Raw genomic sequence first — 15,545 nt, 5'->3', positions numbered from 1 at the left:
TCTTGATTTTGACAGATTGGTTATCACTAAAGAAGGCAGCGTGCAATGAGGGTGTTGATGGCAATAGGAAGATCTGACGAGTTTGCAAAACAATCGATGCAGGAGTGCTCACTTGTAACTAAACCTGCATAGTCTAAGGAGTGCATATCCATGGCAAAATTGTTACGATTACAACTGGAAAGGCAAGAGGGGTTATCTGTAATGGTTGCAAATGGGGAACGCATTAGGTGCCTAGGAATTTGTTGCAATGTCACTGCAATTTGGGGCTAAGAGGATTAAGGCACCATTACTTGTTTGCGTGGATCTCTTAAACTCAATACAAAAAATTTATTGAAAACTATGGATCAATTTTGCCCCATTAGTAAAGACTTGTTTGGTTTAACTATTAAATGAAGCCGACGGTTAATAATAATAGTTGATTTATGTTAATATAATACATTAAATATAGAAAAAATTTTATAATTTGAAATTTTTGTACCAAAAAATGTGATTTTTTTTTTCATAATAAATAAATATTTTATATTTAATGTGATTAATAAAATAAAAATTTTTAATAACATTACAATTTGCATAGGTAACGTGAGAAACGAAGCACGCCCCAATAATATTATTTTTAACTAATCAGGCTGAATTATATTTAAATTAAGATTAAAGTTATTTTTGTCAAAAATATAAAAATAAAACAGCTGAACATGAACAACTCTATTTATATAGTTAATGTAAAATGCAACTCATAGATACTCTATTAGTGATCAGTTATTTATTTTTAAGATTTATTAAATATATTGATTCAGCTATTTGAATACTATCAACTATTAGTTATCTTTAGCGGTTAAATCAAACCCCCAAGTTTTAAAACATCTTTAATAGTTGTGACCACCTTAATGCCTAATCCCTGGAGACTTGGCGGCAAGCCGAATTTGCTCACACTTACAACGGTGGCTGCCAATGGTTTACAACGGTGGCTACCTTTTACCATTGGTTACTTTTGAAACATAGGTAATTACCTGTTTCACATTGAAGTTCCGAGCGAAAAATCACTTTTTAGAAAATTTATGAAAAAAAAAGTTTAGAAAAAATTATTCTGTTATTTTGGAGTTCTTATTATTAATATATATCAAATTTAAGTTTAAACCAATTTTTAATAACATCTAATATATTTAAAAAAATAATTTTTTTGACAATACTTTCAATAAATAATGCCAAACAAGCCTAAAAAAAAATATAAAAGTGATTGGTTAGTACTTATAGTAAAACAATAATTTTATATTAGAATAAAACTTAATTTGCCCTTTATACTTATTAGGATGCCCAATTTAGTCCATGTAGAGCCGGGGAGTGAGACGAAATATTATTCACTAGAATTATATAAAATACATCAGGTAATGCCCAGGAAAGATGGTGAAATCATAATGGTCTCATTTAAATACTACATCTTTAGACAACATTTCCTAGACATGCACTTCATACAATCCTAATAAAATCAAACTACTGGTAAGTACCGTCTTCTCATAACACTATCATGGTACTACGGATTTATGTCACGAAGGCATAGATAGACAAGAGTCGCCACCTGGGTAATAATCGGAACATATTCAGTGTTACTTCTGAAAGTCATGGATGGCAACTTATGTAGAGTTTCCACAACCATCATTACCATAGCCCAATATCTAGATTCGGGATAGTGGGTACATAAGGGGAAGGTGTTAGGCACCCCTTACGCATGGTCTAACCTCGTTAATTCGAGTGCCAGTCCTCTATTAATGTTTATAAAAGTCTTGTTTATTATTCTTTTATTAAATTTTATTCAAAAAATGCAATTCTAATCCTACACACGCAAGTAATTCACAAAATAGTTGTTATTTACAAATAATTTTCATTCACAAGTAATTCCTATCTATGGGGTTGCTAATTATTTAAATAATATTTACAAGATAACTAAAATTAATTTATTATTGAGAATTTAATTTACAAACAAATTCAATTTCAAATAATCTTAAATTTCTATTTAACCTAATTAATTAATTTTTCACTAAGTTACCCTAAGGATAATTAAACTAAATTAATTATGTACATGTGTAATTTATTCTAATATCACATAAGACCCAAACAATCACAACCTAATAAAGATTTCTAACATGTAAATTTATTTTGCAATTACCAAGTATTAAATTAAATTTATTTTACATGCCAAGGTTAGTTTAATTTACAAACAAGATTAATTTTAATTTATAAAGTATTTATTTAAATTAATTACATACAAAAATCAGTTAAATTAAAAATAAAGTTAGTTTTAATTTACCAAATAAAAATTCTATTATTACTAAAATTTCATGCCGATGGTTATTTTAGGAATTTAGGATTACTTACTTGTTAGTAATGGCAGTTGCCATTTGGGCAAGCTACCCTTAAAAAATGGTTTTCTCTTATAGTATAGCAATGATATCACTTACTTACTCCTGTTTAGCTCTATGTAAGCTCCACGTAAATGCCCTCTTTGGTACCTACCTTAAGGCTACTTACCAATTTTATTTGAATAAAAAGATAAAGAAACTAAAGAAAATAAAAAAATACTAATAACAATTCACATTGAATTCTAACTCTAGTCTCTTAAAGGGGTTAAAATTCCTAATCAACTATAACTAACTAATGGTCTAAGTCTTCTAATATGATCCAAACACTTCATAACACCTCTTAAATTAAAAGAACATAAAAAAATAGATCAAATATCAATTAGAACCCAAGAACACACAAGAACATGCATAAACATATAATTTTCAGATTTTGGCAAATTGATAATAGTAAGAAATATGATTTTTGAAAAATAGTTAGACATGCCTAAAAATCATGAAAAAATTAAAGAAGACAGCCAACACATCATACAAGATCATAAAATTTATAAACCAAATAAAACCCTAGTCGAATGGTCTAAATAACTCGTAATTTTTCTACGTGACAGAATCATACTACATTTTTATAAAATTTATAACTCATCAACCACAACAGATATGAATGCGAAACCAATTGGAAAATATTCACAAGATTTTGAACTTAATTTTAGATATTAGATTCACACAAAAATTTTACAAACAAGGGAGATATGGGCTTCACAAATCAGGTATTCTGCAAATCAGGTTTTGCAGTAACCATAAATTCAAACAGCCATAACTTATAAAATACAAAAACTTTTTCAGTGATTCTTGAGCTTAAATTAATAGAATTTTGTAAAGAATATGAATATAATTTTTTTCAAACTTTTTACAGATTCAGAAAATAACGAAAAATAATAAAAATATGAGCGACAGAAAACTGAACATGTGCAGAGTTGTGTATCCCCTCAAATTAAACATGATTACATGATCTATATGAACATAGAAAATAAATTAAAAATAAAGAATATAGAATTAAATATTACCTGGCATAGATCTTGAAAAGAAAATAAAAGAACTAACATTCAAAAAATATCACAAGAAAGAAAGCAGAACTAAAATAATTTTGATTATTTCTCTCTTTAAAATTTTTTTTCTTTCTTTTTTTTTTTTCCTTTTTGTTTTTATTTTTGTCTTCTCCTCCTCTTTTCTTCCCTTTTCTAGTAGGATATTTATAGGATTTTGGGAGAGAGGTGTGATAGGGTTTGGAGTCCTAGGGTGATAAAATTCAGATAACTTAAACAACTAGTATTGCAGAATTTGGATGAGACTGAGATATGGATGAGGTGTTTCAACCAATAGGAAGAGAGGAGAAGGGGAAGGCACCAAAAGGGAGTGAGGAAGAGGTGTGGTAGGGTTTGAAATCCTAGTGTGATAAGATTCAGATAACTTAAACAACTGGAATTGAGGAATTTGAATGAGATATGGGTGAGGTGTTCCAACCAATAGGAAAAGAGGGAAAGGGAGTGGCACCAATAGGGAGTGAGGAAGAGAGTTGGCCAAAGGGGGAGAGAGAGCTGTATGGGAGAGGGATTGAGAAAAAGATATTTTTTATTTTAATTTTTAAAAAATAAATTAAATAGATCTTATTTAAAATTTTTAACTAGGCTTTCTGAGGTCCATGGGGCTCAATTAAATTTAATTAAGTACATTTAAAAACTACCCATATTAAATTTAAACAAAACAAAATTTGATTTAAATTTAATTAAATTCATTTCAAAAAAAAAACATATTATTATTATTTTTAAGATCATGCCACGAAATTAATAATTCAGCTCCATGCCTCCAATTACATATTACAATCATATAATTTTTCATCATCGGGTTTTCCACAGTTTCAATGCACATACTCATAACAAAATAAAGATTTACAGTCCATTTTAAACTTTTGGTCCGATTTAGCCGAGAAAATTCATTTTATTTCCAAATTTACTCAAAATTAAGGAATGTGCAACTCAATCACCACTTTAGTGCATGAGTTGCTTTTTTTTAATTTTTAATATTTTTTAAAGTTAATTACTTTGTTAATTGTTTTTAATGTTTATTAAATAATTATAATTAGTTAATTTTTTTATATTTTACTTTTTAATATTAATTAATAATATGGAAATAAAAATTCAATATTTTTATATTTTTAATTTTATTTAATTATAATTTCCTAATTTTAAATTAAAAATGAAAATATAAACATAATTTTTCTAATTAAAATTAATTATAATACTTTTTAATTTTAATTAATTATATGAGAATATAAAAATAATGTTTTTTTTTATATTTTCAGTTTAATTAACAATATTCAATAATAAAAAATAATATTTTTGATTTTTTTTCTTAGTTTAAATCAAAACTTGTGGACTAAATTGAACCAAAAGTTAAAAATGAATTAAATTGGACCTCTCCAATAAATATAGAGGCCAAATTGAGCTTTATTCCATTTTATATTTATTTGATTGTTATAATTTTATAAGGTTAATTTATATTTTATTGACTTATTATCATGTAATCTATTTTATATGGAATTATTGCTTTATTTTATAATTTATTAATATTAAGTGTATATTTATCAATAAATTTTAATTTAATAACATTAAAATCATCTAAAAAATTATAAGATTAAAAAAAAATCAAAGGGTATGTTTAGTTTAACAGCCACAATATATATGTAATTATCTATTTGGCGGACAATGATTAATGATTGGCAGCTTATGATCAGTGGCTGCAACTATTTGTTAATTTAAATGTGAAACTATAATTAAATTATAAAATGACAAAAAAGGATATTACTATTATAATATGTTATGCAAGGTATAAATAGATAAAAACAAGTTTATTTTTTAAATATAATCATTTAATGATAAACATTTATGTCAAAAATTATTGAATATTTTTAAAATAAATTATTTTAATATTATTTAATTAATATTATTCAAAGCATTAATCAAATAATAAAAGATTTCAAAACATTAAAAATTATTCAGAAACAAAATGCTATATGTTGAAAGAGTCGCCTTTTTTGGTGCTTTTTTTTTAATTAAAATCAATTATAAGCTTTTTTTTTAATTTAGAGTATTAGAATTAAGCTCTATAAGGGCTAGTGGGCTGGATGTTAAAGGATTAGAAGTTGGGCCTAGGTGTATGGGCTCAATGTCGTGCTTCATTTTTAGATAAATTGGTCAATTTGGTTTTTATTAAATTTTTAGTGAAAATAAAAATCAAATAGAAAATCAAATTTTAGGATAATTTTTATAACTCATTTCTAAACTTTCTGTATTTTATTTGTGTCCCTTAACTTCAATTTGTTACAAAAAATTCTCAAAATTTTAATTTTGTTTTGAAAAAAATTCCTCTTACTTGCAATAACAAATTTTCATATTAAGAAAAAATCTCTCTAAGCAAAAGTGTGATGTCCACAAATGAAGTTTCATCACTTTTTGATAAAAGGTAAATTCTCCTCCTTTACAGAAAATAGATAGTTGTGATGACATTAATTGTTTTATCATAGATCCGTATGATGGTTAATATGATTGGCGTTTTTTAAGTGTGAGAGAAAAGGGGTGAAAAGGTAATTTTATTATTTTTTTAAAACCTGAAAACCTGTTATACAGGTATAAAGATTTTTATAAAATAAAATTAAAGTTTAGAAATTTTTCATTAATCAATTGAATTTAAAGGATAGAAATGAAATACGGGACAATTTAAGGATGAATTATAAAAATTATGAATTTAATAACCGGATAAGTTAGGCTATGCAATTTTATTAAAAATATCACTATAAGAAAATTGTCATTTAGCTACAAAATTTAGCTGGGCAAACTAAATCCCTAACTAAAATGACACTTTAGCTATAGATTTAGCTAGAAAATTTCTATTTTGTAGCTATTTTTTTATTGAAAAATTAGCCACATATTAGCTAGGAATTAGCTAGGAAAATTCCCTAATTAAAATTTAGCTAGGAAATGTCCCTAACTAAATCCATAGCTAACTATTTGGCGGGAATGAAAATTCGCACCAAATTTTTTTTGCGAGAATTTTTTAGATTAGCTAGGGATTAAATTCCTAGCTAATCTAATTCATAGCAAATATATAGCTAGGGAATACAATAAAATAAAATTATAATAATTATGGATACATTAGAAATTAGAGAGTGAAATTATAAAAATTTTTGAAGAAAGTTTAATGGAAAATTAAGAATAAATCTTGAAGGAATTAAATTAAATAAATTATTTGCGGAGAAAATAATTTATATGAGAATGAGGTTTTAAAGGAAATGAGTTTATTTTTGAGTCAAATACTATATTGGTGCATACGCATTATGTGAGATATGTTGGTGTAGAAATTAGAATTTTATAGATTTATTAAACTATTTATGAGAATTATATGTAATAAAAAAAAAAGAAAGATGAGATATTCTAATGAATTTTAGTAAATGAGTATAAAAAAAGATTAATATGAAAAGTTATATATATATATATATAATTGGGAATGGCAACAGAGCATTCACTGTTTTGTAATGACCCTAAATGATAAGCTTCAGTCAGTTTTGGCCCTCGTACACAATTTTGGCAGCGTCGGATCCAATCGTCATCTATTTCCAGTGACGAGCCTAGTTGAATTCCCTAATTCAAACTGAATCAAGATTAGGGATTTAACATTTTAGATCTCCTTCGAAGGTAATAACAAGGGTACAATCACTACGCTTCCTCTTGAAATCGATGCATTGCTGTATCGTTGTGATTAGTTTTGAATGAGTTGGGATTTGATCTATTCTTTGGCTGTTGAAATTTTTTGGATGTGATGAATTGTCATGTGGTTGCGCTTTAATTTCAATTCTAATTAAATTGTACGAAAAATGGAAGATGTGACTTCAATTTGCCTAATTCAGCTACAGAGATAACTAGTGTGTAAGTGGATCTTGGATGGTTTTAGTCTGTTACTATTGATTTTATCTGTGATTGTTAATAATCAGTTTTTGTTGCTTTGATTTTTGTTACTGGGGTCCGAAGAGGCATCCAAAGAAGTGGCTAGTACTTTGCAAAGTTGTGGGTTTGGTTTATATTGGGTTTCAGACTGAAGATTAACCTTTTTGTATGCTTGAATTGAATCCAATTGATGGGGTCATAGATTATCATACTTCTTTTTTTTTTTTTTAAATTGGTTGACATCAATACTTCCTTGTTATTTGCTGTTCCTAAATTCTTCATTCTCATTCCCTTTACCTCTTGATTTTGTTGTTTATTAGATTGTTATAATTTGTTTGGATTGTAAGGAAGAATTTCGATGACAAGAGCATCAAAATATATCAGTCTTCAATTTGGAAATTTAGCGATAAGCATCCAGGTTTACCTTTGTCTATATAATAATTATTGTCGATTGCTACCATTAACGTAATAATGATTGCCTATGCTTTGCATTTCTTGGTCGGTGTTTTTTTTATTAGGTTATAATGCAAGTGATTCAGACTCACATGAATTGAAGGATGGTTCTTGATAATGCGAAATTGGTTTCATGACCAAAACAATTACGATGTGAGATGGCATCCATCTTTTTTTGTTTCCTTGTACTTATTTTGCTTATTTTTTATTATTAATAATTAGCATGCTGTTGGTTAATTATTTAGTGTAGCAACATATTTCTAAGCTAATGATATGAAAGATCGGTCTGATCCATGCAATCAACTGTTTTACTTACATGATTTCTAGAGCATGGTGAAATATGTATATATACATATATATCTGTGTCTGAAAATTTTTGACTAAGTATACACATTGTAAGATAGTCTTACCTATTAGATGGAGCTAAAAATTAATAAAAGTCAAAAATTTCCAAAGGACCACATGGATACTATAATGAACTAAGTATTGAACAAATCTGCAGTTTGCAAATTACAAAATTTGCAGCAATCTGCAGTTTGCTGCATATTCTGCAATTTGCATATGCAGATTCTGCAATCTGTAATCTGTATCTGCATATTCTGCAGATTCTACAATCTGCAATCTGCATCTGCAAACAGATTCTGCAATATGCAATTTGCACATGCAGATTCTGCAATCTACAATCTGCATATGTAGATTCTACAATCTGCATGTGTAGATTCTGCAATCTGCATCGCACTACCACATAACTATATTACAGATTGTATATAGGCATTTTGGAACTGATATAAGTAATATACTAAAATATGTTTACAACTTCAAGAATCACTTAAAAAATCATATTTGCCCATCAAGAAAAGATCTAGATCCTTTGTTCCATTTTTTTTTAATAGAAGATCTTCAATTCAGCTAGGACTATCTAGCATAACTAAATAGTGAATTGCTCATTTAGTAGCAAATATTACATACATTGCATGTGAATTTATTTGTTCTGAACAAAATTAATGGCATTATTAAGCTATACTCTCTTCCTTTAAACTTGTTTAGTATTCATGGAAACTATTGACGCAATAAGAATATTATATATTTGCTGGTTTGATATGTAGAAATCATGAGTTCCTTTCGGCTGATCGTATGTGGATGTATAATAGACTTGTGCCAAGTCGGAAAGGGGTCACTACTGAGTTCATTAATAGTGTGCGTGGATTTATAGAGTTTGTACTAATGAAACACAACTTTGTTTCTAATGGGAGTATACGGTGCCCATGTTCAAGATGTGAAAATATTGGGTTTCTCGCGATAGATATTGTTACCGCGCATTTATACAAGTTTGGGTTCATGCTTAACTATTATCATTGGGTTTCACATGGGGAGCCTTTTATACCAATTTTGAGGCCAGAATCTGATGTGCATGCAGGCATTGAAACAGTAGTTGATAGTATACCAGTAAATCCATACCGCACTATGGTATTTGAAGCTGTTGGTCCTTGTTTCAACTTTGACTGTGATGGATTTGATATGGATGATGAAGAAAAACCTCCGAATCGAAATGCTCAAGACTTTTTTAACATGTAAAGAGCAGTAGAAGGGCCATTGTTCTCTGGATGTATGACTCATACTCCACTGTCAGTGGTGTGCAGGCTATTAAACATTAAGTCTAAGTTTAACATGAGCAAGAACTGCTATAACAGAATTTTGCTTCTTCTGAAAGAGCTCTTACCTGAAGATGCTAAGTTACCCGGTGATTATTATAGGACCAAACAGATGCTTGCAAAGGTTGGGTTAGGATATGAAAAGATAGATGTGTGTAATACAGGTTGTATCCTATATTAAGACATAAGGGATTGTCCAAAATGTGGTCACCCATGTTACAAGCCTAGTAGAATTTGTGATGGAAAGCAAAAGGGCATTTTATATAAAGTACTACATTAATTTCCTCTAACACGAAGACTACAAAGGTTATATATGTCAATAAAGATAGCTGAACATATGACATGGCATTGGAAAACTCATTCGAGAACCTGGGGTGATGGGTCATCCAAGTGACGAAGATGCATGGAAAAAGTTTGACCAATGCCATCCTAGCTTTGCATTCGAGCCTTGAAATGTTAGGCTTGGTCTTTCAGCTGATGGGTTCTCTCCTTATGGGAAAATAGCCCATCCTTATTCATGTTGGCCAGTAATTATCATGCCATACAATCTTCCACCTGGAATGTGCATGAGCAACCCTTAATTGTTCTTAAGTCTTGTCATTCCTGGTCCAAAAAGGCCTAGGAAGAACATAGAGTTATACTTGTAACCTCTCATTGATGAGTTGAAACAATTATGGGATGTTGGTGTGGAGACTTATGACTCTCATAGTAAACAGAATTTCCAAATGCGAGTAGCACTTATGTGGACTATTAATGACTACCTGGCTTATGGAATGTTGTCTGGATGGAGCACGCACGGTGTATTGTCATGCCCTTATGGTATGGGAAAAAGCAAGGCATTTTGCTTGAAAGATGGGAAAAAGACTTCATTCTTTGATCGTCATCATCAATTTTTGCTCATAGATCATTCATTTTGAAGGGATAGAAAATCTTTTTTCAAAGGAAGGGTTGATCTCTCTATTCCTCCTCTTAGGCTATCTAGTGAAGAGGTTTGGAGGGAAATATGCAACCTGCCAAAAATTTTTGATGATCTTGCATTGGATTAGTTATCGGGATTTGGTCTTCAACATAATTGGTCAAAACAAAGCATCTTTTGGAAATTGCTGTATTGGTGCATTATTCAGCATAATCTTGATGTGATGCATATTGAGAAAAATGTCTTTGATAATATTCAACACAGTAATGGATGTCAAGGGTAAAACAAAGGACAATTTAAAAGCTCGAAGGGATGTGCAGGCTTATTGCAATCATCCAGGTATTGAATTGAAGGAGCACCATGGGAAAATTATAAAGCCAAAAGCAGCCTACACATTATCAAAGGAACAAAGAAAATTGATATGTGAATGGGTAAAAAAAATTAAGGCTTCTAGATGTTTATGCCTCCAATTTGTCTAAATGTGTTGACATAGGAGATTGCAAATTGTCAGGGATGAAGAGCCATGATTGTCATGTGTTTTTGGAAAGGTTGCTGCCAACTGCATTTCGAGATTTGTTACCTAAGCCAATTTGGAATTCCTTAACTGAGATTAGTGTATTTTTTAAGAGTTTATGCTCAATAGTGTTACAAATAGAAAATATACAGAAGCTTGAACAAAGCATTGTTTTGACAATATGCAAGTTGGAGAAAATATTTCCTCCTGCTTTCTTTGATTCCATGGAACATTTGCCGATACATTTACCATATGAAGCAAAAGCTGGTGGTCCATTTCAGTTTTGGTGGATGTATCCTTTTGAGCAGTGTAACGCCCTCACTTTAGGTGGTCCATAAATTCTACTGTTCTGATGACTAACGTCTGTTTAGATAGTCAGGATGTCTGAAACTACACTTAAGCTAGAGTGAGGAGTCATGAAGTGGTTAAATAAAGACCAAGTAAAATTAAGGAAAAATAAAAAAAAATAAAGTGCAAGTAGGTTAAAGGAGCCAAAGTCACGGCGATGGGTGACCATACTAGGAAGCGACTGTGAAGACAGTTGCCGACCCCAGACCTGCGAGAAACCCTGTGAAATATATATCTTAGATTAATTTGAAGGTTTTAACAGGATTAAATGATATTAAAAATGTCAAAGAAAATTTAAGAAAATTAAGTTAATCGGTACAGATAAATATAACCCGATAAGTTCAACAAAGGGCATTTTGGTCAATTCACCTTCAGTGTTGAATTTTGACCTAAATGTCAATTAAAATGAGATATTAAAACACATAAAATAAATTAAAATCATAAAAAATACAATGAAAATAGAAAAAGAAAAGAAAATGAAATAAAAATAGAAATAAATTATGAGGTAAGCATGACCTCATGCTAACCTAAGCCTACCCTAAGCATGATGCAAAAATTACCTCATAAAAATTTAATACACATTATTATGGGATAAATACTATAACACAAGACAAGTTTGACTAATCAAAACCATTTTCTTCTTCTTCTTCTTCACTTGGCCGTCAACAGTAGCCATCCTTGCTCCCACCATTTTTAAGCTTTTTAGCTTGAAATACCTCCCTTTTCTCACCCTAAAACCCTAAGTCATCTTCATTAAAAATTAATTTCACACCATAAGGAAGATAGTGGCTGCCAAGAAGTGAAAAGAAATTGAGGTTTTTAGTAAGTCCAAGCATTGGTCATTAAGGTTAGTGCTTATTCTTTCTTCCTCCATTTATTAAACTTTGAATTGAAGTTAAAATGAGTTAATTTTGCATGAAAAATTAAGAAAATAATAGATATGTGAGGTGACCAAATTTTGGCAGCCTTAAGACATGAGTATATAATGAGTTTAATTGATATTAAACATGTAACACCCTCACTGTAGCAATTCCGTACATTCTACTGTTCCGATGACCAGTGTCGATTTGGACAGCTAGAATATATTGAAAAAATAATTAGACTACAGGGAGGAGTCATAAATAACTTAAATACTAATAAGAAAAATTTAGAAAAAATTTTAGAAATAAAATACAACCAAGTTAAATGAGCCGGTGCCCTAGCGATGGATAACCTAGTGGGAAGTTGCGGTCTTCGCAGCTAGAAGTCCTAAACCCTGGAGAAAATTCATGAAATAATTTTTGGGACTCCAGAGAAGAGTCATTGAGGTTTCGATGGCATTAGAATGCCATGAAAATGCTTAGAAAAATTTTTAGATTGGTACAGATAATTTTGGCTCAATAAGCCAAACAAATGGCATTTTGGTCATTTCGTCTTCAGAGATGATTTTTGGCCAACTTGTCCAATTAAATAAATAATTTATATGACATAAAATATGAATAAATATTACTAAAAATTTAATTGAAAATGAGTAGAAAAGAAAAGAAAAGAAAAAGAAAGAAAATTGAAAATTATAACATCACATGATGTCATTAGTGTGCCTCCACCCAATCACATTGTGACACCTCATTCTAAACCCAATTCAAGAAGTCAAATGGGCAGAAAATGAACCAAAATTTTCTGTCTTCCCTTACCTCTATCCAGTTGAACCAAGTCCCCAAACCCCTCTCCACCATTAAAGCTCCCATAAGCTTTGATCCCACTTCAATTCACCTAAAAATCTCACCCTCTCTTCTCAAAAAATCTCCCTTACCACTAGAGCAAGAATTGGGCAGCAATTAGAAGAAGAGAAAGTGAAAGAAAGTGAGGGGTGAACAAGCTAGAAAATCAACTAAGAGGTTAGTGCCGTAGTCCTTGTTCTTAATTCCTTCTAAACTTGAATTTAAACTAAGTTAAGTTGAAAAATTGATAGAAATTGAACGAAAAATGCATGATTATATCCTATGAAATTTTGGCAGCCTTAGGGTACATTAGGGTTTCATTGATTAGATTGAATTATAGTTGTACATGGCTGCCATTGAACATGAATTTGATGTCTTAATACATTGATTGCATGTATATGGAGAATTAAAGTTGTTGGAGTTAGGGTTTGGGACACCAAATTTGGGATATTGCTCATGTATTGGTGAAAGGAAGTTCTAATGGTCAATTAGTGACCATTTGGTTATGTTTGATTAGGAAATGAAGTGATTTGTGACATGGGAATTGAGGTTAGATGTGCTGTCTTGAGTGACCTGCAGGGCTAGATGTGAGTCCAGCAAGTTTGGGTAGCTATAACTGGATTTGTGTAGGTTCAATTGGTATAAAGCCAATTGGACATGAAATTAGATATATAATGGCACAACTTTGATGAAGGAACCTTGCCCGAAAAACTACAAAAGACTGACCTAAAAATTGACCAAATCCGAGTAACACACATTCTGCCTGAGCAAAATGACCAAATGAACAGTGTTTATTCATTTTGTCATAATTTAGTGTAGAAAGGTCCAATTGACCTGAAATTTATATCAATGAAATGCTTAGACAATTTAGAACAATTTTCATGTAGAACACAAACTCCAATTCTGAACTTAACCAAATGAAATTGCTAACCAAAGTTGAGCTACAAAATCTAGCAGAACTAGAATTGTCCAGAAATTCTGGGTAAAAGTCCATCCAACCAGTTATGGTAAAATAGCCATAACTTGAGCTAGAAAACTCTAAATAGAGTAATTCAAAAGAGAAATTAAAGAAGACACATAAAGGAATAACTTTGATGAAGAGAATTTTATCAAATTTCCACTGTAAAAATGACCAATGGAACAGTAAACTTAGTGCTTGAAATCTGAAAATTTTAAAATAACCAACACTAAGCTTTATAATGATATTGGCAACCAATACCAACAATTTTAGAATGCAAAATATGGTATGTTGGGGATATTAGAACCAATATACCTATTGTCTATGAAAAAGTCAATATTTTAGTTGACTAATAGAATGAATAGTAATAATTAAATTTCAATTTCAAAAAAAAAATTGCATAATTAAAAGTGATAAATGCCCTAGTAGGCCTAGTGTGATTGATTTGGATAGGTTGGCATGCCAATAAGGTTCTGATAGCAGTACTGTGTATGGTTTCACGTCATTCTGTGATATGATAGCCTATGGCTATACTGATTATGATGTTATACTTGGCTTTATGTCTTATTGCTTTTATGACTTATTAGCCATTCTGTCTGCACACTGGGAGAAACATTGTGACCGATGGTGTGACGGTCCGACGTACCTGGTACCTAGTGCTAGTTTACCTATTTATCCAGTCCGGTCAATTTGTATAGGTTACTTGGGCATAGAAAAGTATATATGTAATTGAATTGATTATTAAAGGAAGTAAGAAAATTAAATATCAAGATAAAGAAGAATGATTATAATAAAAAAGGCTCAAAATCATCAAGAAAATTATTAATAAAATGCTAGAAAAAGTTAATATCATAAGATGTAATTAGCCTTCGACTAAACAGTAAGTTAGTAATTATTTATTTCTTATAAGCACAATAACTAGGAAATTTTTACTTTTATTTGCATATTATATTTTCTTGTATTATTGGCACCACTAAGTTTTATGCTTAGCGCGTCGCTTTTGCAACGCGTAGGTACTGAAGATTTGGCCAGAGAACCCAGTAGACCATAGACTAGGAGATTAGAAGTTTTAATCTTCATTTGGGTCCCGAGTGTCACCTCCTCAGCAATGCATATTTTGGTAGTGTCCACTAGCTTGTATTTTATTTTTGATCATTGCATTTAAATTTTGTATATATAATGTAAATTATGTATTTTTGTACATTAAATGTGCACATGATGTAAATTAATACAGTTTCAAATTTCATATTTGAATTTTGTATGTATGAAAATGATTTGAATTTCTTATGTATTTATATGAGTGAAACTTATTGATGTTTTGAATGAGAAAACGAATTTGAGAATATATATAAAGATAATTGTAATTGTTTCACACAGGTGGAAAATCATCAAATTATTAAGAAATGAGGAGAAATTCCGTCAGTTTCTCCACAGAAATTTAATGAAAATTGAATGTGATAATTAAGAAGTAATAAGTTGAGATAAGATAAGATAGGGTGCTCCGGCACCGAGTGTGACATGCCTTACTCGGCTACACTGTAAACGGATGAGGGGTGTCACAAAACATGCATAAGGATGGTGTTTGATATGTATATTTGATAGCCATGATGTTTAGATGTGAGTTACATAAATTGAGATATGTTGAGTTAGGGTTTT

General features: G+C 30.2%; 1 long non-coding RNA gene across 4 annotated transcripts; it reads left to right on the top strand.

Annotated features, from left to right (window-relative positions):
* Positions 1–6,899: 6,899 nt before the first annotated feature.
* LOC110644077 (uncharacterized) lies at positions 6,900–15,203 on the top strand. 4 transcript variants are annotated; one of them, XR_009148858.1, is made up of 4 exons: positions 6,900–7,111; positions 7,696–7,766; positions 7,867–7,954; positions 14,903–15,203. It is a non-coding gene; the product is annotated as an uncharacterized LOC110644077 (long non-coding RNA). The 4 variants fall into 4 exon arrangements; XR_009148860.1 differs by lacking the exon at positions 14,903–15,203 and having other exon boundaries at positions 6,900–7,099; positions 7,700–7,766; positions 7,867–8,100; XR_009148859.1 differs by lacking the exon at positions 14,903–15,203 and having other exon boundaries at positions 6,900–7,099; positions 7,867–8,100.
* The last annotated feature ends 342 nt before the right edge of the window (positions 15,204–15,545 follow it).

This window comes from Hevea brasiliensis, chromosome 5 (genome assembly GCF_030052815.1).
Source record: "Hevea brasiliensis isolate MT/VB/25A 57/8 chromosome 5, ASM3005281v1, whole genome shotgun sequence".
In the NCBI taxonomy this organism is placed as follows: Eukaryota; Viridiplantae; Streptophyta; class Magnoliopsida; order Malpighiales; family Euphorbiaceae; genus Hevea; species Hevea brasiliensis.
This window is presented reverse-complemented; position numbering and strand designations above follow the sequence as displayed.